We start from the raw sequence: 27,804 nt of genomic DNA on the forward strand, positions 1-27,804 counted from the left end.
CTACAGAGAGTATGCATGTAAGTACCATTCAGCAGATATTAAGCTGGACTGGTTGCAATCAATATGTAACTAAGTCATATGATTTATAGCAATCAATATGTAACTAAGTCATATGATTTATAGCAATCAATATGTAACTAAGTCATATGCTTTATAGCAATTCTCACAAAATCCTTACTTATGATTATCCTCTTATAGTGTTAGTAACTTGTACATTTTGAGAGTATACTCTGTTCTGGAAACGTAGCCACGTTGTGAAAGGCAAAACGATTATTAATTTTGTCTGATCTAACTGAATCTAGCGTATTTTGGTTTAGAAATAATCTTTCTGTGTTAATTTCTCCTGATAAATTTTACGTTTGGAATTTTAAAATTTGCGCTTATTTGTAATACGGGTAAATTCTAGACTCTAGATTTTAAAAAATAATTATATTTTTCCCTTGTAGTAATTCCAGTTAAATGCTTTATGCAATGTAGATTTCCAGAGAGGCCTTGATATTTTCGGCACAGTGGGCCTATTTACACGACTCTAGACAACTTTATATATATATATATATATATATATATATATATATATATATATATATATATATATATATATATATATGTGTGTGTGTGTGTGTGTGTGTGTGTGTGTGCGGCTGTCTGTTCCAAAAATAATTTGTCTCATAGATACAATAATTTCTCGCCCGATTGGAAAATACAAAAGCCGTGTTATATCTACTGTTTAGCGACCACACCAACACCCAATAATATGCAGCCAATGGGCCTTCATTAAAATTAAGTTATTGCAGCGTCAGTTAGACAAGATGGTGCAGACATCGTATACCAGCATACACCTTTGTCAATGTATAGATGATTTTTACATACGCACATCACTGTAATATTAAGATTAAACACGATATGTTTATTTATGCTGGACGGATTACATGGTCAGGTCTCGTTACTTTTAGTTCACCAGGTTTGCGACATCATATCGTTCATTGTGATCTTTCTGCATACTCTACTTTTACAGAGGATATATTTTATTCTTGATCAAGGCTCTAGTAAATATTCTACTCAATGTCAATCACACCCACCTATCAAAAGATGGGGTGGAAGGGATAAAAGGTTAGCATTGTTCAAACACATCTAAAGTATCGAAAAATCTCCTGTACGCATTCTGCCACATAAAATTGTGATATTTCATAAGATCGTATTATGTTTGTCTGTATACTTTCAAACTGGTGCTGGAAAAATAACTTTTGTGTATAAAACGATACTTCGTCAACATTGAATGTCTTTTATTTGAGTTAAATAAATTTAGAGATTCACCTGCCATGACTCAAATATACATATTCATTGTATGGTCCTATGTTTTAACGTTTTTCCAAAATGAATACACCAACATGAAAATAAAATCATGTGGAACAAGTAATCTCACAAGGAATAACACTATTTTTTACTATGAGCACCTCTTGCATCATTAGGACATTATGTATCTAATTTTTAAACAATTTTATTTGTTTTAGAAATATTATTAAGGACGTAATCGTTGACTCAAAACATTCAAAAGTAAAACAATATATATCTGTTAGATATGTTAGTCTAGTTTTTAATTTGATGTTATTGCTAACATTGTAATATTTCGATATATATTGCTTCAGTGTAAATATGTATTATATGTGGGTTTTTTTTGTAATTATTTACTATCTTCCCACCCGTCTCTTGAAATGTGGATTTGTGGTATATCATGTCGGTAAAATTGCTTGCCCCAAACTATCGTTTATAATGATCCATACTACCGTCTTAAAGATATGCCCTACAGGCTGGCGCAGCAATCGATATGATTCATGCCTTTCTGCCACTTGAAAGAATATAAAATGCACTTCATTTGTGTTGTTTAAAATGTTCGTAAATTTTATTTTAGGTTTCTTAATAACGGTTTGTTATTTAGTATATTTATAATATAAATGATTAAACTTTTGAGAGAATGCAGAAATACTCTTATATTTGTGTTGAGGTGCTTATATTTATGGGACGATTTTATTCAGGACACGTTGGGTCAGATGCCACTAGATTCCCCAATTTGATTTCTTGACGAATTCGTCACCTTTCTTGACTTACGAAAGGCGCAATTGTTACTGACGAAAACATTAGATGCATATGGCGTGATTGCATTTATTCGCATTAAAGATGAATCGTTCTTTCTAATCGTGTATTTGTAAGCAAAATGGTTAAAAATTGAACATTTTTAGACCTTTGAATGGTATGCAAATAAGTCTACGGTTTTATTTTGACATTATGTATTTAGCAGACGTTAAGTTCTACCTGCTGCAATTGATATGTCCACGTGTCGTGTCATTTATATTGTTTCTAATTAAGAACAATACCGCAGGTCAGTATCTAGTTAAGATACAGTTTGTGCCTATGTTCAGCGCTGGAACGTAACATCTTTGTTAAAACTATAGCTAGTTTGGTTTGCTTCAAAATAATACAATAGTGATGATTTTGCAATGCTCGTTTCGTCTCAAGATCACCCGAGACTATATTATTTCTATTGTAAGAATGCAAGTTTGGATTGTTTATTTATGATTATGTTCAATATACCATATCCATATATATTTTAGAAAGCTAGTTATATGTTCTGTGCATCTTATCAGCTTTACAGCCAAATGATTTAATTAAGGTGATTTTCGTTACAAGAGGTCTTATTATTTGACGCTATCAGTATGCAAACTAATATCTGTCTATCTGTATATATATCTATATATCTATCTATCCATTCATCCATCCATCCATCCATCCATCTTCTGTCAGATCCTTTCTCAAGCCAACCAAAACATACCATCAAGAATAGAACGTAGAGAGCTTTATATACATGTGAAGCACTATGTCTTAAGATGTGTCTCTGGACAACCGGGATCCGGAAAGATATCCACGCACTAGGAAAGCTTCCTGTCTAAATCCTGAAGCGTAAAGACGTTCGGATGCCCAGTAATATAAAAGTCTATTAAGCTCTTGTCCCTACCGCCCTGCTATACGGCTGCGAAATATGAATTGTATAGAACATGCACGTGAAGCAGCTCGAGCAATTCCACGTGTGCTTGAGGAAAAGATACAAAGAGAAACTCAAGTGTAACATGCAATCGTACAGCATCCAACCACGCGACCAGGAAGTCTCGACCATGGACAAGTCTAACTAGGACGACTGCCGCTAACGCCTCACACCCACGACCATCGCGTCTAGAGACCTCACATGCCCAGCCTGTAATATCTTGTGTGCATCGAACTTTATAATCATCCGCCCTGCTCTAAATATATCGTAAGGAAATTTCCTTCCAGAACCAATAGCGGCGTACTCAAAACCTTCCTACCGCCCAGACTGAATAATGGCTAATGTCCAGCTCGTGTACCTTCGGCCACAACCCGATTTACATTAATGAGAAGACAAAGTAGTACAGACGTCTTATTTTGTAGTGTAAATTCAATCCAAACTGTGTTTGACAAACGCCACTTACGATAAGAATAGTTTTTGTGAACTAGAATCGCCACATCATATCATCGATCGTGTCGTTGCTGCCAGATGCATATTTTACAGTGGAGAACAAATCATCTATATCTGGATTGCAACGAAATATTATGCCTTTGAGGTTTGCGTCGACTATAGTTATGCGAATCTTTGACGCTGGTTTACGATTACAAATCATCACTGGCTGCTTACATCAAATGTCTGGTGCTGGTGTTCTTTCTTGAAACAAAGTGTCACATACAATACTGGCACCGTGTCGGATACAATGCTTTAATAATTCTTAATATCAAAATACCGGAGATGGACAATGGCTTCCTTCAGTTTAAAAAAATAAAAACATTCTCGTACAATCCGTTATGGGCTCTGGTCTTTGAGTGGTGCAGCAATATCTGATAAATTCGATAAAATTAAGCTGGAAAACATCTGTTGTTAGGAATTATTTTCTCCTTTTTTTCTTTCCCTATAAAAAGACTGACTGCATATTGCAGTAAATCTGTGTTGAACGTATGTGTGCCTGTACTCTTGCGTGAAGGGGAGAGATCGAGAGGGGCAGATAATGACAGGAAATCACCTATAGACATATGAGATAGTCTTGCGCCTCTATATGAAAACTTCAGCAACTTGGCGTATCTACTCTATATCTCTTTTTTGTCATGGACTAATAATTAATATTTAAGGAAAGTACTAGTCTCTAAATGTGACAGCATACAAAAAACTTTCTGGTCGGTACACGGTTGTAATATTAGCGTGGAATTTGCTTTTAGCATCGTGTTTAAACGTTTTTTAAAGATTATCTTTGTGGTCATCCTTGATTTCGATTTTCTTCCCAGGATAACAAATAATACAACGTATTACCGGTGATGACATGTTGATTAAGGAAGCTTTTGCATGAATTAAATAAATAAAGGCCTTGAAGAACGCAACTGTTAATATTCAGAACATCTGTGTTAATTTGAATCTGTAGAAAAATGAGTTGTGTGCTTGGTTATGTAGTGCTCAATGTAATTTTAATTTATGCAACGTTAAGATTGGTGTCTATGAAAAGAGTAACTAGAGGTTTGAGTTGTATAGGTATAGTACCCGTCTAGCTTAAATCGCAGATTTCCAAGGTGCAGCTGCTATTAAGCTTGGCCAAACAGTTAGTAGTTGTCTAGTTTATATTTTTGGTTCGGCTTTACAACATAATAACAATTTAAATATAAACATCTAATGATCCTGAGTTTGCAACACATAATATGTTCGACAGAATTATTTGGACACCTTGCATCTACATTTAGGATCAATTATTCACAAATTCCACAAACAGTTTAGACAACTGACAAAGAAACAATTATCTTCGTTTTCGAAATGTTTTGTTTCTATTTGGGGAGTTTAATTTCCTGTTAATACAGTACGTTCAGTGTAGAAAAAAGTGGTTTAATTCTGCAAACCGTTCTGAATTCTTCCATCAAGCCAATAACTATTAAATCGAGACATTGTTCTGTTTAAATTGTAGTTTTTGCCATATAATCTTTCCATACACTTGCAAGATTAGCTATTTACCAACAGGCCTACTTCGTTGTGTCTGTTTATGTAAGCGTTTTTGTTTTGGTATCGATGCTTTTGGAAAACTTAAGTAAGATGGCTTACGTCATGGCAAATATAATAATAATTGAGAACTTGTTCGTGAACTTCGTTTTAGAATTACTTGTGGTGTATACATGACTATCTAGTGTTTCATATTCCAGTTATATAAATAATAAATACCTTTGCATATTAAAAAAGAAGAATTGTCCAAAGTCACCACACGTGTAACTAACATGTTGGTTTGAACTGATTTTACGGGATTAGTGTTTTCTTGATTTCTGTACCTGTCTGATACCCTTTCCCCAAATACACAAGCTCATTTGCAGATTTAATTTTCACTCATACAATTAATTCTCGAGCTCATTTGGAATAATATCAAAATGAATAAACCTTTATCCATTAACACATTTCTAGCTCAGATTGATTGTTCAACGTTTTTCATCGTAAGGGCTATATCGTAGTGAAAAGAGAAAACGATATATATATATATCAATCATTGTTATTTACTTCCCATGTTCAAATATAAGGTTACACACATATGAAAGTGTAATATAGGAAGACTAAAAAGATGAATTATTGATGTACATGTCGTGCATAGATAAACATGAGAGAATTCTCTAAGAAAAGGACTCCCTTTGGCGAGTGTGACCAATTTCCTACATCTTTTTCTTTAGTCACTATTTTTCTACCATGGTTTATACGTAATATATTTCTTTCTCATCAATGTGGGTTCAATCTGGAAGGTGGCATTGTCTAAACGTTTCCTTGACCATCACTCAGTTGCTTTTTAGGTATTGAATATCCCTTTCTTTCATCTAATGTTTCATTTCCTTATTTAGATCCTTGAAAGTAACATTTATCTTCTTAATTTCCTTTGCTATTACGTATTTCCCCATGCTCTTGGATGCTTCAAGACCATCTAATTTCAGGACAACACGACTTAGTCTGTACCATTGTGCATTTTCTTGTTCAAACATCTCTTCTAACCGCACCACTATGTCTACTGCTTCCTGCAACTGACCAATTTTGCATGGCTGAGCTGAATTAATTTTAGTCTTGTTGTCTAATGCTACAGCGTTGCTTTTTATGGCTGACGTACGTACGTGATGGAAAACATTCTTCACACAAAACGCATATCAAATAGAAGAGAAAAGCATGAACAATATACATTGTGCGGACCTAAATTAAACTGCATATCCATATTTTCCATACAAAACACTATACTACATACAATCACACAATGGATAAAGGGAAGATAGTTTGTGTAAGTATAGATAATAATTAATCAAGCGCACGCTATCATACAAGCAAAGGTAGGAAGCCATTATAGGCACACTACTATATCCAACAAACACACGTTGGATAAGGGTACGGTTTTGTTTAGTAGAGGCACTCACATTCATACACCAAACCTACTAAACATACGCTATCACACAAAAGGGTAGAAAGTGTTTATGGACAAACCACTAAATCTTGAATACAATCATTTTAAAATGAGGGAAATGTTGTTGTTGCTGTTGTTCTAGGCTTTAACACCATTTTCAGCACCGGATAGGTTATACATGGCGGCCAGTATAACTGGTGGAGGAAGAACCCTGGAAGACCCACGGAAGAACCACCGACCCACGAACTGGTAGGCTTTCCCACGTACCTATGCTAGCCGACCCTCGAACTCGCGCATACAGAGGTGAGATGGCAGTGATGCGGAACGGGGAATGCTTTAGACCACTCGGCCACTCGTGGCCCCCGAAATAAGAGAACAAATGTTGTGTTGGAAATATATAAAGAAATACAAAAGGGAATACACATAAGTTTGGCAAACTGATGATTATCTCTTTTTATGTGTGGTAATTATGAAAAAAAGCCAGTTTCGTCTCTGGTTCACCTGTTCCCCACACATCCTTGATTGTACTCCAGGCAAACGTCATCTAATATATCGACCTCAATATCTTTGGGTTAATGGAGATGGAAAAAGATAATGGGGGATATGTCGCTTTACTATCCCAATCTTAGTTTCAAGGGCTGCAGAGAATGTTCTTGTTTTCCTCTGAAGTCGATGCTGTGTTTGTAGATCTTGCTTCTGTGATGCAACTCCAAGGGTTAGTTTTTAATATGGGTGACCCTTGTCATTGGTTGATGGAATGACACCTTCAACATGGCCTCACTGAATAGACTGATCGTATCTTAGGTTGCTGTCTTCTTATACAGTTCTCTATGTTATTCTCTACTCTTCTTCCACTGCTGAAAAGATCAGTTGGGTTACCGTTTTTTTCAACACACTGTACGAAAACTTCAATGTGACCACAAACAAGACCAATGCATGTACAAATAATCAGTGCGCGAACCAAAATGAAACTCTTTCTCTCTACTTTTTACATTTAAACAACTTATACTCCAAACAAACACATACTGGATATGATTAAGTTTGCTTTTGGTGATGAAAGCCAAATAAAAGAAAAATACATTCATGGCAACACACTATTACGCACACAACCGTAGGAAGCCTTTATTTTTACATACAAACAAACATTTACGAAGGGAAGGATTTTCTGCTTGGGAAAGACAAACACATACACAAACAACTACAAGATAGTAAACATACGTTTGTGACAAAATCATTAACCTCTCTCATTTTAGACGTTTAAGTGGCCTTGTGAAAAGCCGTTTTATTTGGTGAATCGTTATGGAATCGTCATGGACTTTTACCTCCTGCAAAGACGACCCGTATGCTGCAGTCATCATCATACGATAAAGCTTGCGTACTAGAAAGGAGAAAGGGAAAGCATCCAACTTCTTTCAGTGTATCCTTCCATTGGCTGCAGTTGAATCTGCTATTTCTGGTGATGCTCTCTATTTCTTTGCTACATGTGTCTCTCCGAGCACTCCATTTATTCGTGAATAAATCGTATAATATGCCTTGCGCCATTTTCAAGAACATGGTGTTCTCCTTTTCGGCGTGATTCTGGGCCAGGCTTTTCCTGATATAATGCAAATACACATAGGCTGCATTCGATCATGTCATCATGGAAGGCGTCTTGTAAGCTGTTGACGGGCCTGAATAAAAATATTTGTTTTCTTCCCTAGCATCAATTACAACTTTACCTTTGAGCAATTTTAAGCAGGACCATATTTATATAGTTAGCAGCGTACTCGAGTCAGAATCGACTTCGAATCATGCACACAGCGTTTCCTAGTAGAGGACAAAATATAACAACAATGTTCGTAAAACCATATTTCAATTTTAACATGGTTTATAGAGTACTAACGATAAAACACAAGTCACTAAATGTTCTAATGGTTATAAGAGAACAAATTAGAAACAATAATGTGCACACACAATGGAACCTGTTCCTTTCAGTCTTACATTTTTGAATCGAGTCGATACAGCATTTGCTCTCACAGAGCCAATGATGTCGTCTTCCAAAGGTTGTCATTTATACAAATCAAAATAATCCTCACTGTGATCTTTGGCACGTAGACGGCAAACCAATTAGCTCCTGGTTGATGACTGTCCTTTGTAACATTTCTCACAATAATAAGTATTATATCTGAGAAATGCCGTGATACTGGTAATGGCATCGAAACTTTCATCATGATAAAACAAGTAAATGTATTTTCCGTCAGAGGAATTCGATCCTAGAAATATTAAATCTCCGCGATCTACAAGGATACATTTTTAATGTGTAGAGAGGGGCCATGAAGTTTTGAAGTATTTATCATTTCCGGAATACCACAATAGGTCTCGTCGATACGCCGATATGCTATAGTAGGAGTTATGCTTGTCGCTTCGTTATTGCACTGTCCGATTTTCGAATGCTCTTTTAAAACGTTTTAATTTCTTAGGTTTCTTTCTTGACGGCATACATTCGATCCAAGACGATGGCCCTGGTTAAGCATATGTGGTTATGGGAATTGTTAGTTTTCGATGATGCTGTGTTTGGTACTGTGAGTGTGGTCCACCAAAAACACTTTTCTGCATCCAAACTTCAGGTAAGTTGAAATTACATCTGCCTAGCTACCATATATACCTGTATCCATGCACATATGCATGCCGACCATTACTCATAGAAAGACAATAGAGAAGAGACTTATAACCATACTTTTTCAGCTAAGTGTGTTCTGTAGGTGCGACCTCCTAATATTCCGCTAGCATGCCCAACAAGTAGACAAATAAATGTACATTACACTATTTCCCATCAACGTTCATACTCAAAGTAAACATTAATAAGTCCTCTATGTATCAATGTTTGAATGCTCGCATATGATATGCTGAGGCTTGCATAATCCATTTCTATCTAAACTCTCTGAGGAAGGGCTTAACTCTTAACCTTTTATAACTCTACAATGTAGTATCCAATGATGGAGAAATTATGCTACTATGATTCGGCTGTCTTTCTGTATATGTTTGAAACTAATAAAATTCAGTTTACATGGAAAGAAGCGATGCCCTCTGTATAGAATAGATGACGTACACAGCTTGATTATTAAAGATTAACACGGCAGCGGAAGGAAAACAAAATATGTTAAAAGTGATTGGAAGACCAGACGTCTGACATTTTTGTAATCTATTTGTACCAATAAGAAGTATGTTAATGTCAATGCTGGTAAGCTCGGTATAGTATGTAGATTAATCAAAACCGTTCTTACAAAGCAGGTCACTGTTACATAATTTTCTCTACTCATGTTCTGTTCAATATCCAGTGCTTCTGCCCCTAAGCACCATTCCTGAAATCGCTAATATGTGTTGACAGTGTTAAATCCAGTTTATTAGTTAAATATGCAACTCAGATTATTTTATTGTTTTACTTGTATTTGCTTGCTTGCTGGAACATGTATCTTTTAAAATGGTAATGCTTAAATAATGTGTATAATGAAGCACAGTTTATAGATAAGAGTAAAACCATATCAAATATTGCACGAATAATCCATATAAAGGCTACTGCTTTTATAGAACACCATATAGAGATCTCTTCTGCATTCACTTTTATAATTGGTCTCTATGTATATGACGCTTGTTCACTAAAGGTAAAACTGTTGTGTTTCTTGTAGCGTCCTCTGTAACACCTGTTATTTGTCCGTCGAGTGTCTTCCATAGTTGCATTTCAATATATAAACATAACTGATCACGAATCATATTTTCGACTTTTTCCGTTGTTCGATGCTCGCCATGTAACCTCTACAAGAGGAGTGTTCGAGGCTATCATGCTATCCAAACTATGCTTAAAGTGTGCTTTAGGTAGATGGCTTTAGCTGCAACACTAAAAGCTGCGTCCATTGCATGGAATATGACTCTTATGAATCCGGTAAAAGCCGTCTTAAATATGTTCTTCGCAAACATACCAAAGATATACATCTCAGCTGCTGAGACAAGCAACCGACATACTCTGTTTTTTATCGTATTTTCGGCAGAATGCATCCATGATGCACTAAAGATTAATGTCGCTATCTCTCGCCGGCTTTGGTTTGTAGCGAGTACGATATCTGGAAAACAATCGTCGCAATTTGATTCCGACAATTAGGCTTGTAAGTAAATCCAGAATCAAACACGAAATCTGTTCATTATGCAACATTTCGTTGACTTGCTGCTGTCCAATGTACCTGTCTGACTTATATCATAACAAACCTTGAACATATTGATAGGTGACAGTTAATAACGGAGTATTGTATACGCGAAGGAATGTATTAATTCAGTGAATGAAGTGCTTGCTTTTCGTGCGAAACCACATCTGTAATGGTTACTCACGGTAACTTCAAATACACGAACTGTTCTTCTAATACTGACCGTCACTACTCCTAAATAGGAAAACAGCGACATGTACCCAGTACAATTTGACTTGCAGGGGTAATAAGTAGTAATACCTTTTGACGCAGATTTTATAAGTTAATTTGAACAACAAATATTATTTTGTTTTCCGGAATACATCATATAACATCTGTTTTAAGACAGTAGCAAAGAATGTTCGAATTTTGCCATCATATAAACAGGTGCTCTTTCTTACTGTTTTGCACTGTCATATTATATATATATATATATATATATATATATATATATATATATATATATATATATATATATATATATATATATATATACATGGGGCAGGGTGTTTGGTGTAATGACACGTCTGAACAACTGAACATTACTGGATATTATGTGTCGATTGGAAGTTGAATTTTAAAACACTTTTACATTAAAACTTGCCAACGTTTTGTCAAAATTAATACTTATCTTTTATCGAGTACCAGCGAACGTTGTAAAACTTTGTTACATTCTTGTTAGGAATATTAAGCCTGCTGTACATACGTAACGGCAGCCGAAGTTTTGTAATTGGGGTTTCAAACCGGTTTAAGAAACGATGTTGTTCAACAACATACCGCCTGCACAGACCATTTGACTTCTCTGCTTACCATCAGTAATATCTAACATTAATGTCAAGTTTCGTTTATTTATTTGTGCTGAATAAAATTGTTAAGTAGTGTTAGCATTATTACTCAAGCTCTATCAAGCGTAAGAATTGCAGACATTAAAAAATTCCCAACACATGAACCATAGACAATATAGCCGACAAAGAAGAGTAACGTGATAAGATTTTCTTTCGGATAAACGATCGATCCATACATGTGTGATATGAGTGAAGCGACTGTACAACATGTTTTAGTCGCTTCCATATGACTTGTCTATGGTGCTCAGTTTATTGTAATAATAAAATTTGTGTGATCTCTATCGACAGCTCAATTAGTTTTGATAGCAAAAAGCCAAAATTGTGATACTATTTCGAGATGGTATATGTCTCACAATGTACCAGTAGCTTAGTAACACACACACACACACACACACTCTCTCACTCTCTCTCTCTCTCTCACTCTCTCTCTTTGGATTTACAAGTTGTAGTATGAAAGCACAACTATCCTCATAAGGTATACACTTGTTTAAGTTCATTAGAATGAATTACTATAGGTATGAACTTTCGTCCTACATTTCATTCTGGTATCATGGAATAATACCCCACATTTATAGTTGCTCTTCTTTTCAGATTCTCACAAGTTTATAAAACAAAATATATTTGCATCTCTGTTTACAAGAAGTTAGAAAATAAAATAAAATCCATAATTTTGCGTGGCCATTAATATAAGCTCTTTTGTAACCTTCTTTTGAGTTGTACATCACTTTGTCCAATTGTAGATTTTTGTCCAATATATTATTAAGATCCGACATTCATAGCGATAACCACGTCGGTCAAATATTTCCTGTCTACTCAATACAAAACTACACAGTTCCTCGAGCGTTTGGTACCATATCAGAAATCCAGAACATCATCGCAGTAGTCCAGCCTATATTGACATGTTAACGGAACAATACACTCTTCATAACTTTCTGATGAGCATGAGCTAGCTGATGTATGGCGGCCTCCTCATCTCTGATAATCAAATTAATTAATAATTACCTTCAGTCTCATGTGTATACACTTTAGTCACTTATCAGTTATTTGGTTTTAGATAATTTGATAGCGTATGATACATTTCACTTTTCCACGAACTGTTATATTGTTTGAAAAAGGCAATTAAGGAACGACAACTACTATACATCTCAGTGTTTGTCAGTTATCTCCCTTACACTATGGTTGACATTTCATAATATTAAATCTCACATTTTAAGTGCTTGTTCATGCGCACTTCAGCTAATTATTTTTTAGGTGATTGTGTTCGATTAATATGAATTACAAGCACAGGTGTGATTGAAATTAGTTAATATTTTACTTCAGCTGGCAATACACAACACGTCTCTTGAAGTGTTGGTGTTGTAAGTGTTGTAGTTGTGTAGGTGCCTTTGGAGTATCCTTGAATCGATGGTGCGCTGTCTGGACGTATTATTCTAAGGTAAGGCGACTCAATCGTTCTCTTCTCTATATTTTTTTAATTATATCTTCTTTTACTTTTTTATTGTGCACTACGTGTCTCCTTTGCATGTACCCCTACCTCTTGTCCTTCGTGTAAGCCCTCGACGCTGATATGTATAGTTTCTTGCGTCTCGACGCTGATATTTATGTTTTGTGCGTCAAGATTTTACAGCCTAACTAACGGAGCTGTGTAGCGGGTTTAGATGTCAACTACATTGTATCTTAAGTCACATTTTCAGGAATATCTCACGCAACTGGCAACTAATAACGACGTTTTTTATACAAAGCAATGTCATAACGATTTAGTTAGACTTCACTTACTCTTGTGTCTTTTCTCTAATAAATTAAAATCCTCACAATAGAAAGGACCTGTTTTCAAGTTTCGTTTGCCTACATTTCAGTTGCCTGCAAATCTAAGAAAGCCGGGAGCGCCAAAATCGGGTTAAGTTGAAATACTTTTTTTAATGAAACGAAAAAATAAATATATTATGTCTATTGGAATTTTAAGCAACGTTTCGTTTCGTTTAAAAACTATATACCGCACATGAACCTACTTGAAAGTACTTCGGCATACCTCAACTACCGTTGCATTTCCACAAATTCAAATGTATGTCAACGGAACATGAAAATGCATCCATTTGCTAGAACCATATTTTGGTTCAACCAGGATAAAAACAGTACAGTAAGCGTATTAATTACATATCAGTTTGTGGAAGCAAGGGTGTCCATGTGTGCTGCCAAGTGTGTGAGATATTCCTGAAACTTTTGACTACTCGTTCAGAGGTCAACTAACATCGGAACACGCTATACAAGGCCTCTATTTTGGGTAGTAAGACTTAGCACTAAAACATAAATAACATGTGATAAGTCTTACGTGTATGACTATCGTACCTCATATTTGTGTTCCCATTTGTCTTACTATACATTTTATTTTACTTGGCAGTGGTCTGTTTTTAATTCCAACACTTTCGCCAATAATAACAAATATATGTTTAAAAAAATTGGTCTGCTTTATGTAGGAAGCATGTGGTTTATAACCTGTATAATATTAAATAGACAAGGAACACCTGTTTTATATTCTGTTACAGGGAATATATTGCAGGCTGATATGTCTTCAAATACATTGGATAGTGGCCTCATGTATATTTAGTTAGACAAATGTGCTGAAAGTTCACATTTTCGATACTATTCGGAGAAATCCACCTGTTCCTGGTGTTAACTTTATGTTTCCGTTAATATCAATTCCTTTATTTTACACGCACACTTGTTTTTGGCGTATAAGAGGATTACACTAGTTAGTATTTGTACCTTAATCTTGTTATTATGTTATTTAGCTTAAAGTTATTCCTCACTCTCGATATGATTAAAAATGTGATATATACAGGGAACAACATCCTATACATGTTTAGAGATGAAACCATAGCAAGTGCACGTAATTGAATATCCTTTATATTGTAAAGTACAAAAATGGCACTGATCAATAATATTCCAGTACTGACTGACTAGTTATGAGAAAGACCTATCATGCACGTCGGAAACTACGCCATGCTGGCCTTGATTAGAAGCCCTTCAGAATGATGAGTTTCGGCTGACTGATTTATTCTCCGTGAGGGCTACGTAGCAGTGGATTCAGTACATGAATTGTAATTAATGCAATGGAATAATTAAACAAGTTATTTAAATTCAATGTACCACGTGTGGCTGAATTTGGTCACTTACTCGACAATTCCTGTAATAATAATAATAATAATAATAATAATAATAATAATAATAATAATTAATAATAATAATAATAATAATAATAAGTGTTTATTATTATTATTATTATTATTATTATTATTATTATACGTCATATAACAAAGTAACACGCATTTCAAGAAAAGAACGCGAAAACACAGAATCGATAACAGTGTAGAGCGAAAAGAAGATCCTCCAGTTGTTGGAGACTAATTTATATTGTCATACTGGATACTGTTGTTTAAACAATCTTGGTAAATTAGTTATACATATTTGAGCTTCCTTTTTACATTGATTATATGTGTTTTGCAAAAATAACCCTTTTCAGTAGTTCTTTTTCTGTATGGATTCTTTATACAGTTTACCAGATTTAGTTTATTTGTGTTGAATAAGTAGGGACGCCGTGAAACAATAACAATTTATTTAAGCTTAGATTTCCCATGGCCAATTTTGTTGCATATTTATAACGTACTGTTAACATTTTCTCAAAAGACGAACAAAGGCTACTTTTGAACACGAACTTCCATATTAAAGGCTTTTTTTGAACATGAACTTCCATACGAAAGGCTACTGTTGAACGTAAACTATCTGATATGTTCAATCCGCTTCATCGCTGAGCACAAAATTAAACCATAACTACCCGTAAGCTCATTGTTCTCTGAAAATGACCAAATTTTAGACAAACTTTATGAATTACTTCTTTGCAGACAATTTATTTGCCAGGAAGAAATCCGACTTTTCTACGTACATTGCAAGAGAAAAGTATTTGGTAAAAGGAAATTACTACACTTCTGCTTCGTTGCCCTAGCTTGCTAGGAACTCAGCTTGAAGAGGTTAGTGTTAGGACTGGTCGACGTGGTGTCATGATGATGTGACTGGGTAATACATCGTACTACATGTCTGCGGCATGATCCCCCAGTGCTAGACATCAAAGTAAACTGCCACACTGCGTATATATCGTATCGACATGATTGTCAAACTGTTAAAGCTACGTTACAAATCCAAATCACACACACAGTTATGTCCCGTACAGCAGGCACAATATTCCACGATACAAAATCGAACTTTTCTGTACTCTTGTGTAAGGAAAAGCAATTATAAACATTTGTATCAAATACTATATAAGCTGTTTGTTCTTGTCTTCTTTGATTACTTATTTAAAAGCTGCATGTCCCTTGGGTAATAAACGTTCCTGCTGTTTGTAGTTCCCCTTTTGACTTGCTGTTCATCATTTCAGTTTTCGGTGACATTGTTTTGTTTTAGTCCTAAAAATTCAGGACAGGGTGTGTTACTGCCCAAACTTTATTTATTACCCGACGGAAGATAATTTTCTATTCACGTTACAGAAGGGATTAGGAAAGCTGACTTGTGCGCAAAGATTTGGGTTATTTGACTTATGTATCACCAGTCAGTGAAACGTGTTGACCGTTTACATATTGCAACACAATTGGGTGATATCCAACAGTTCCTGGTAGAAAGGTACTGATTTATTTGCCTGTAAAATATATGTCTCGTCCTATGTTTTACAAGAAATCTCATTTTTAAGTATGGGGTAAATGCTAATTAGTATTTTGACCGTTGACCTGACGATTAAATGCGATAGCTTAATTTGATTTCCCCCATATCACCAAAGTGAATGTTAATCGGTGCTAACATAAAGAAAAACACAACATCTTAGTTAAAATATATATTTTATTGAAGCTAGTTTTTATCCACATTGTTACAAAGAATAGCACGAAACCGCATACAATTGGTTTTCTTAAGCTAGACTAAATATACTGGTTATTGATACATTCCAGACCTATTTTAAAATTATTGAAAAACATAAGTATGCATGCTTCGAGCTGAGTAAATCCAAGAGTCAATGCAGATAGTTGTGTTGTGTTCTATCAGAGTATGTAGTTTTCATCTGGCTGGATAAATAACTGTGTCTCCTCACTTTTTACGAGGATGTCGTTCGCTCATATATAAATCATGCTTCATATTGTGTATGATGTTTTATTTTAAATGTGACACCTCTTTTGAGACGTAATAAATTTATCACCTGTCTGTCTCGGGCAGAGATATATCCAGTAAGTGATGTTGGGTACCTGGTTATGCCTTTGTTCAATAGACAATCTAAGCTTGCTCCCTAGGACAGCGTACCACACTAAGGTAGGATAGAAACTGTTTTTTATTTGACCAAACATTAGCAACGACGTCTTTGGGAAAATAAGAAAGAAAAAAATGGTACCGTGATATGTATAGGGAACAGCTGCCTCGAAGTGCATCCATAAAAAGATATACACGTGGGTGTCATTTGCAACCCTGATTAGATGAGGTATAAAATAAATTTGCACATTTTGTTTCAATTATTGACTGACTCTTAATGAGAAAAAGTCAAAACGTCAGACAATAGCATAAGAAGACAATAATATATTATTTACTGAGGTGTTGTCTTTATATTCTTCAAGCAGATAATTAAATAGTTCTTTTTGCGTTCACTTTGTAATTTCCCATGGGCATTTATGTCGGCCTACTTTTAATCATCCCTTGACTTTTGCAACATTCTGGCCACCTGTTTCTTTTTCAAGATCCTCCCAAAAGCTGACTGACTGAGTGCTAATCAATCCGGTTACATACTGCCCGTACACTCCGTACAAGCCGACACCAAAGATCATCGTAGTAGCCTAGCTCATGTCAACACGTTAGGCCAGATTCCACATAAGGACCTATGATGAGCATGAGCTACCTTACAAGTGACAAATTAAATCATAGCCACCCTTTATGTTTGTGCTATATATGGAATATGTGCTTTTGACGTTATCATTTTGTTAAAAGATATTTTAATTGCATACAAGTTATTCCGTTTGCTCATGAACTAACATATTACATAAAAACGAAGTAAAGGATAGACAGTTGTTGAATATATAGGTATTTGGTTTCTGCCTCATATTTAAGATAAAAACACCCATATTTTCGGGTCTTGTTTGTGAAAATGAAGAGATTGGTTTGTGAATTTAGCACCATTTTCAGTACATGGTAGATTATATGGTGATGGCAGTACATTTGTTGGAAGAAGAACACGGGAAGAACCATTGACCCACGGAATGCTAAATCACACATCTACGTTGGCCTAGCCGCTTTTCTCAGGCAGAGGTGAGATATGAATGATCTATCAAGGCGTGTACCTTAGACCACTCTGTCACCAAGGGCTCCCTCTTAAGATATAGTATCAATTGCTATACAATCCATATATAAGGATCTCCATATAAGCACAACTGAATGATTAATTTGTCACGGTATCATTATTTTTGTATAGTCTGAATCGTCTCTAACTTACGTTAATAATCCTAATTTCAAGTGCACGGCCGAACTACATGCATCATTATGATTTGGATTATTTATTTCGTATGAAAGCTGTACACTCTGATAGAACACAACACACAACTATCTGCATGGAAATGCACACTTCTTTGTGTTGAATGTTGATGATTATGAACGATATAATAGCACGTGCGTTTGGATTCTCCTTTGACCGACTGGAAACTGAAAAAATATTTTTTCTTTTTTGAGATTGTCTCTTATTCCATTTAATACCTATAAAACTTAAAGACTGTTCAACATAAATCGTTAATTACTGTTACCAATTATAAATACAGTTCGAATTACAAAAGAAGAATCAATATCTAAAAGATTAGGTTTGACTATGTGTATGAATATTTGATGATAAAAGTATTTCAAACTTGAATTAATATGCAGCACATGACAACCCTGCCATAGTTCGATCCTTCTTTCAAGCTTGATTTTGTGTAAGAAATCCTCCAATCTGTGCCAATCAATACTGTAGGAACTCAATATAGTTTACGATAACGTTGACTTGTATAACATATCATTGGTCCATGCCAAATGGCGAATGAGCATCAACGACTAAATTAAATGTGTACCTCTCAGAAACTCTCATAGAGAGTTGACGCTCTTTAATTTAAGCAGTAATACCTCCTTTTTATTCGCAAAATTTGTTATTTATTCTTGGCATTTTTCTATTTTTATTCATAAAAATGTGAACTAACTGCTCAGTCAGATTTAGTTATTTTGCTTGAATTCACAAATTTGGGAATATTTATATTCATATAGCAGAGATGATTGGCTAGGCTGTCCTGTGAGCAAAAACTAGGAATAGTGCACTATATCTTTGTGGACAGAGAAAATTCGTTGAAAGTCTGATTCATGATACGATCGGATTTTGTCTGTCTGCACATAAAGTTAAGTTATGCATCTTCTAAATTAAGACCGTTTCTATATATGAGATGAATTACCCGTTTTGATAGTAGGAGAGATACATACTAATTAGTATGCTGACCTTTGACCTGGTTATTTTATACTATGATATAATGTGATTTAACATACATTACGAAAATGAAGTTTAAGAAGTGCTCAAATGAATACAACTCTTAGTTGAAACAATCATTTGATTCGGAAAAATGATTTTACTGTAGGCTACAAGTGTTAGAAGAGCAGTTTGAAATTTCCCTGTACATAATAAAGAACATAACCATATATCTCATAAAATAGTTGTTTGATCAATGACACTATTTACACTTGTTATTCATACATTTTAGGAAGCTTGTAACATATTGAAAGAAGAAACATTGGCTATATGCATAATAGTACAAAATGAACAAGCCGGACAAAGATAAAAGGGGTGGGATGGCAGGTGATGGTCTTCATTTGATCAAAATCACTTGGCTTCACAAATGTTGGAGGGCGGACTTCAAAGCCTTAGTGGTGAGCGTGCCGGTCTCTCGACCGCAATGGTGTTGTTTCGAATCCTCTATCGGGTAAGATTTCTCACTAACAGAGCTGAAAGTGTGTGTCATGCGTACATTAGTGGATGAAACTGTATTTTGTTTTCATTCAACGTTAGCACTGAGGTCTATAGATACATAACTGGGGATCTGGTACCTATACAAACTTAATGTGTCATATAATATATAATCAAATACACTCTACCAGACGTTCATACATATGTGTATAATATTAATTCGGTGTCATATCATATATTTATAATGTGTGCAATGGATGCCCACAGCCATAATCAAACTTCCATGTGGAATAAATGAAACACAATGTACGTAATTTTGAAGTGAAACTAGATAAATATAAGTATAGGATAAATCTTCCAACTTTTGCAGCGGTGAGTTACATATGCTTGTATACGTGGATGCTGATATATTTCGCGTAGATCACAATGTAATCCATATTTGTCAACACATGAGATAATGTCTCTGCAAAACAATGTTTGCAGTGAACGTCATCATGTCTCAAGTTCTCTTCTATACAAGTCACAACTGATAAATATGTTTGTAAAAAATCACGCTCAGTTGATAGAAGTAGCTTGTTGCTTTGGATGGAGCTGCACTTAAAACCTTTGTACGAAGTACAGTTATACCTGTTTGTAAAGTACAATCAACAGAACAAACATACGTTCTGTCAACATTTTCTACCTTTTTTGCATAAACGTTTCAGGAAGTTTCACACATTACATTACATGTATATTTCAGGATAATTTGTAATAAAAACATTCAAGTAAAATAGTGCTATACACCAAATTATTCAGCAATAAACTTCACCTTTATCGTTTTTGTTGCAAGTAAAATAGTATTGTGTATGTTGTTAAACTAAGTGAATAACAGCAAATACCCCTGCCCAATATTCCGCATATTAAGAACATTAATATGGTTACATGTTATAAATTGGGAATTACTAAAAATAAGTAGTAATTATGCATCATTTATGTACAAGTTTCCTATTAAATATAAAAGTAATGCAGCTTTATTTGAACATTACGCTTCGGATTTTATAGTTCACTTGGTGGAATCCATGTTTGTAAAAGTCTCTTCAAATTCAAAGTTCATGGTTTAGATGATTTTTCCTCACTATCTCCATGGCATGTTATTATCATCCTTTTCTCAGAGAACGGAAAAATGTCTTTGTCCTTTTTTGTGGCATCTTTTATAATCCTGTAAAAGGCAATGTGATCAGTATTTTTCAATAAAGTGAAGTTCTCAATATTATTTTATAGATTAACATAAGGATTAAATTATGTTTGTGGCATCCAAAACACATTTGCAATTTATTTGGTATTTATCAGTAGTACCGTCAGGGTACTAAGGATAAATACCAAATAAATTACACACACACACACACACACACACACACACACACACAATATATATATATATATATATATATATATATATATATATATATATATATATATATATATATATATATATATATATATTCTCGGCATCCCACCCCATGATGGAAATGCCTCTGTAGCAAAGTTGATGTTAAGTGTGACTGAAAAACTATTTGCACCCAGTTCCAGACCGGATAGGTCATAATTCTTAGCAAGATAATTCATTGACTCATACTGATTTTTCAGTATGGACAGCTTCGCATGATGAAGATATGTACAAATCACTACATCACTGAATGTTATCACTAATTGAAAGAATAATCTGCTGTCATAACATACCGAGTTAATTCTGCACTTATCTATAAGTACAAATCGGAACAATATCTATCAAAATATTTGAGGATCACGTTGATTAGACATTTCTCATTTTCTTGTACTATTTATCGTATCAGTCAGTAAAAATGTGAGACTAAAGTCATGCAAAAGAATGTGTTGTATACTAATAGTACTTCCAAAGAGTTATAACTCTGACACATAAATATGGAATCACAGTAATGTGTCAATTTCACACCTAGAAAAAACCACAAGATGTACCAGGCATCATGTACACCAATTAACATTCACAATATTATGTCATTTATTGGATCCAGCTGTGGACATAAAGTACGAAAGGGCATAAATACTCGCATATATCCCATGATATATATTATAATATGCATTTTCAGCTGTTGATTATGTGTTATTATGTGTATCCAAGTTTAACAGTTTATAATAACTCCCTGCGATACTTGATGCTTTACAAGAACCAGTCACAGTTTGTTTCAGACCGCAAGTAAACTTGGACAGTTGCTCTATCATAAATCGCAGGATCAGAGAGGTGTGAATCAGATCTTCAGATGATGACCATAGGATGATTCGGTGAGACGGTTTTGACTACTATTAGACCAGCGAAGACTAATTCAGTTATATTTTCTCCCACACGCCGATCTGTTGAACCTATACGATTCGAAACGTAGCTTTATATGTACATCTGTCAGCCATACATTGGTTGCTAAGAGAGAGTGGTGGTGTATCTTCACAATCTATCCAAGATGAGAGGATCCGGATATTATCATCCAAAGCAAGCATCAGACTGATTGCTCCCCTATTATATATAGTTTGAAACATGCTTGTAATGATATTGTCTGTAACTCGCATCTCGAATTTAACGTGAATGCACCCCTCACCCATTCTTAGCATTAAACAGCCTTCCAGATTTGACTAACGCTTCGCTTGTTATTGCAAATTCCGTTAACACCCATGTTGACGTTTGGGAAGCTATACCGTTATGTGTAGTAGAAGGTGCAGTAAACAGCACGTCTTGATTTCTATTAGTTCGAACACTGAAAGCAATCAAAAGCTGCAGTAACTAACAATATCGAAAGAGTTAAGAAGAGTGCAATCGGGGACTACATCAAAGATATCGTACTGGCGTCAGTTCAAAGACAGTACAAATTCAGCAGCAGAAAACGCTGAAAGGAGTCACTGAAATTAGGATAGCATATATTATGTTATTAAAGCTAATTAAAAATTATTAAGTATGATGTCCGATATGTCTTTGTGACGCATCAAACTCAGCCTTAAGAATCCTGTTAAATGGATGACGAATGTTGTTGGGACTGTTCCATATGATGAGATATAATGTTTATGGCACCAAATTAATTCTTAGATCTATCCATGTGGGGAAATTTCCTTTCTGTTCGGCAATTGTCTATTCAAATTGTAAGTTTCTGAATTAAATACGACCTCGTGATTAATAAGTAATAACTACATATTTGTTTCTGAATGATTCAAGGAAAGATAAGCATTATTAGAGTATGTAAGTATCGTTTATTTGGCGTGTAAGCTGTGAAAACACTATTTTTCACCCAAGTAATGATATCATAATAAATAAAAACAGTTGCATCTAAACTGAAGAATTTATAGATAAACGACAACATTTACCGTTATCGCCAGGAGTTAACGTCACATTTGAAACTGTTCGTAGGCGAAAATAAACGTTTGAATGTGCCGATGAAGGTTGTGATAAAATAGGAGATAGATTAATATTAATAATACCGTGGCTTGTATGGAGACAATAACCTTCCGAACTGCAGTAACTTATGGGCTTCTCCGTTGGCTTTGATGTACATTTATAGTCTCCTCACTTGCCACTCGGTCCTCTCTGTTACCGCGGAGCTCCTTAAAGTCGTTCCAAAAAATGTCTTCATGGAATTGGTTTGAATCCTATAAAGAATCATGTTACTGTAATTGTACGTAATGCAGGCTAAAGACGTTGATGACATAACAGATGATTCACGTTAACATTCACTTATTACATTCAGGTTATGTATTATCACAATTAATCAATAAAATATAACACTTAAAATTTTTGTTTTCATGATTTACAAATTATCAATTATCATATATATTTAGACATATCTGGGCACAAATACACTATATCTGATCGCTTTTTACAAAGGAATGTTGATTTTAAAAATGTTACATCATTATTCTTGAAATCAAGGTTTGGCGTATTCGGAGCTCATAATCGTTCTATATTTTGTAAAAGCTGCAGGTCTTCGTACTAAAGAAAATTACATTTTGACCCAAGGTTAGATATGGTCCAGTAATTGATCAGTAGAAGTGTATACATGCAACTGAATTAACCGATTCCACTCCTTCCTACCCATAATTTGTCAGCTCGGGTGACCTAGTCTGCCTCGGATGCGGGAGATCACTGGTTCAAAACCACAGCCGAGTCATACCAAAGACATTCTAAAAATAGTACTTACAGTTGCCTCGTTAGGAGCTCGGCATTTATGGGTTTGTGTTAGGACTAGACGGCCTGGTGTCAGGATAATGTGACCAGGTGGGACATCATACTACATGTCGCACGAATGATGCTCCATTTCTAGATATAATTGTAAACTGCCACACTTCAGACATCGCAGCAATGAACGAATGTAAAATGCTACTTTAAAAAGCGAAATCACACACACATACAATTACCCGTAATTTCAGTATGAAATTAGCAGCATCTTCTACCCGCATATTTCCTTCTTTCTGAAGAATTTTCTCCAATGTCGACATGACGTCTTTTGCCATCTCGGCGTCACCACATACATAAAAATGTCCTCCCTCTCGAACCATGATATTGTAGATGTCGGAACTATTCTGAATTAGGTAGTCCTGTACGTACATCTGCAAATAATAATGATATCCAAATGGGTAGGTAAACATTTGTTGGTAGATATCTACAAATAATAATGATATCGAGATGGTTAGGTAAATAAATTTAGGCAGATATCTACAAATAATAATGATATCCAGATGGTTAGGTAAATACATTTAGGCAGATATCTACATATAATAATGATATCCAGATGGTTAGGTTAATAAATTTAGGCAGATATCTACAAATAATAATGATATCCAGATGGTAAGGTAAATAAATTTAGGCAGATATCTACATATAATAATGATATCCAGATGGTTGGATAAATACGGTTAGACAGATAAGTGCATTGCTCTAGCACAACACATATAAATTCATAATAGACCGTGTACATTTCCAAGAGATACGCGTGCTCAGAACTCCAAGATAATTTTATATAAAATCTTGTACAAAATGGCAGAGGTTTCTCTAAAGAATGTTTTCTAATATGGATATTATATAATCATATATGGACCTTTATTGGGGAAGTTCCACCAGGGATTAATTTATGCTCTCCGAATATAAATAAATAAATGTAAAAATCATAAGGTCCGAAAGATTGATACGAAATGTTTATCCTTTATTTTGTATCAATTAAGTCTTTCCAAACTTTCCAGATTATTACTCCTTTGAGATCTGTTACGAACTTGTGTGATCTGCGTTTGGAAGAATATTATCTATTTTTTTACTCGCGTCAGTGATAATGTTTTGGTTTTGTTTTTAATTGTGCAAAATGTACCGTACTTGATACCGGCTTCATTGACCATTTTAATGTTTGAAATTCTGAATGCATGCACTCTATTTCGAAGGAGACCATCGGTTCTATATATATATATATATATATATATATGTATATATATATATATATATATATATATATATATATATATATATATATATATATATATATATATATTCAGCAGTCATACAGAACGGTTGTACATCAGATTTATATCCAGTAACAAGGTGTTGCAGAGTAAATATCATCATACCTAATGACACATTTGAAAACATAATATCGGTTTTGAATCCAAAAGAAAGAAAGCCAATCGAATATGGATTGGAAGGTAAACTTTAAATACAAATGTATGCCATCACGCTTGCTGAATATTATTGCGGGAACTCCGATTAATCTTACTGGTATTAAATTGTGGGTGAACGTAGTTGGATCGGTTCAGTGCTTTATGTCATTTAATAAACAACATTTATCATGATCTGGAGTCATCGGTACTATGTTTATTTTGATGACGGACAATTCTGAAATGGCTGTCCGAGTTAAATGCATTCCCTGTTACTTCTTAACATTTCTTACAAAGTTTTATTCTGTCTCGTTTATTTCCGCATGAATGAATGTTGCTCATTCTCTAGTCGCATTTTTTCTATAGTGCGAGACATCTTTTAAATATTTGATCATATGTAACATAGCAAAATATACAGCGTTATATTCTTATTTTTACATTACCTCCCACAACTGTAAACGCTAACTGTTCGCAAACGTAACCATTTAACCCCAAACACCTAATACTATTATAGAACATTATACAAATTGTTTTGAAATTTGTCAGTGCAAAAAAGACAGAATGAATAGGAATATATGTAAAGAAAGGAAATCAAGAGAACCGTTGACTAATTATGGCGAATTATGAACTAAATCCATTCAAGCACCAAAATCGTACAGAATTAGATGTAAAAATGAAAAGAATCGTCGGAATAATAACTTTATGAAACTTCTGGGGAAAATATTGGAATGGAATACGTAACAAAATGTTACAAAATCGAAGAACAATTAGTGAATTCATGGAAAATCCAGGTAAGAACCACAGACCCACGGGAAGCTACTGGCAACTTTCTCACATAACCGCATTGGCCGAGGTAAAGACTAGAAGCCACACGGACATAGGTGACCCAACAAATGTATTGCTTTCAATATATGACCGTGACCTTGACTTCCTAGAAATAAGAGCATTTGAAATATGTCTGTCTCGATTCTGATGCCTATTTTTAAATTTAGCAATCAGAAATTACGTAGGAAGAGACGAGGATCTTGAATCAAGCTTATCAGAAGCTTGATATTTGGAAGTTGTGACAGTCTGAGTTTTAGAAGGGCTTGTATTAGGCCGAAATACTTTTTTTCTGCCAGAAGAATGTTGAGTAGAAGTCTTATTTGCAAAAGGATCTTTATGAGCTAAAGAATATTCATCAGCGGCACGAACCGCATTTTCCAAGGTTTCGAGCTGATGCTCGTCAAGATAAGTCTTAATGTCACTATGGACACACGTTTTGAACTCTTCAAGTAATACAAGTTGTTTTAGACTCTCATAATCTCATTCGACTTTCTTGGCTAAGCACCAACTATCTAATAATTGATCTTGTCCCTCGCAAATTCAACATCGGTTTGTCCAGCTTCTTTTTAATGGTTTCTGCAATTTTGCCGATAACCTTCAGGGACTAACTAATAACCCCTTAAGATGCATTAATTAACCACATCATAGTTACCAATTTGGTAAACTGACAGTGATTTAGATATATCACTAGCCTTATCAGTGGGTACACATTGAAATAATTGAACCCAATGCTCCCTTGGCCATTTCAAATGTTTAGCAACTTTTTCAATACGAGTAAACTATTTGTCTACTTCTTTTCTCTGAAAGGGGGTACTAACTTAGTATTCTATGCAAGATTAAAACTTAAATTTGGATTTGAAGTATAGAAGTAGTTTTCCTTTCCCAGTTCAATTTCTTTCATTTTCCATTGATAGTCAATCTCTTTCTCTTATTCTTCCATAACTACTTGTTTTTCTTGTAACTGTATTTGCATCTGATTTTCTAGTAACTGCACTGTCATCTGGTTTTCTTTATTTCCTCTCTCTCTCTCTTCGTTCTCATAAAGTAACTGCATTTTTTATTCTTTCTCTCTTTCTTCTTTCTGAAGTTCCAGCTTCCTTAACTCCAATCCAATCTTGCATTATTTCTAAATCCTTTACGTTTCTGTCGAATTATGATACAGACTAACTGATCGAAACCAATTCAATGTTATCCAAAACATTATACTGAACCAAAATATTTATTGTTTTATTTGTTGTTTCGTTAAGGAAGACTTTTCCTCAGAAAGATCGTATTTTATGGCAAGTTGAATCAATGCATCTTTCTTTAAAAAAGAACTTGTTGATCCTAGGTAGGATCAGACAGAAAGATTTACACTTTTGATGACATTTTTTAAAAAGCTTGCCGATTTCACTAAAGATTTCAAAAACATGGGGAATTCAAAATATCTAAACTATTTTAGCCAAAATTCAAAATTATTCTGGATGAGCCCCCAATTTCGTATGCTACGTGTTTAAGCTCGAATAAAAACTAACACAAGAACGAGTGATAACAACAAGCTTTGAAAATTTGTAAAAATAATTTATTTCCCTGGAAAAATGTTGTAAAAATGAAGAAAGAAAAAAAAGAACTTAAAGTTTGAACAATAAAATCAAAAAATAATCCAAGCATAGTCCACGAATAAAATTTTAGAAGTCCTGATAATGAAATGTTCTAATGAATTCAAGTTTGAGTCCCGATGAAGAATCAAAGATGGAAGATGATGACGTATGCTGTATCCTGTACAGTGTTGTTGTCTACAATTACTTGTTAAAACACAAGAAATAACAATCCGGTGTTGGAAATCCGAA

General features: G+C 34.6%; 1 pseudogene; it reads right to left on the reverse strand.

Moving 5' to 3' along the window:
- Positions 1 to 5,892: 5,892 nt before the first annotated feature.
- LOC149807744 (nitric oxide synthase, salivary gland-like) overlaps positions 5,893 to 27,804 on the reverse strand; it is a 63,069-nt pseudogene continuing 41,157 nt past the window's right edge.

Source organism: Sinohyriopsis cumingii, chromosome 1 (genome assembly GCF_028554795.1).
Source record: "Sinohyriopsis cumingii isolate HCF-2022 chromosome 1, ASM2855479v2, whole genome shotgun sequence".
Classification (NCBI taxonomy): Eukaryota; Metazoa; Mollusca; class Bivalvia; order Unionida; family Unionidae; genus Sinohyriopsis; species Sinohyriopsis cumingii.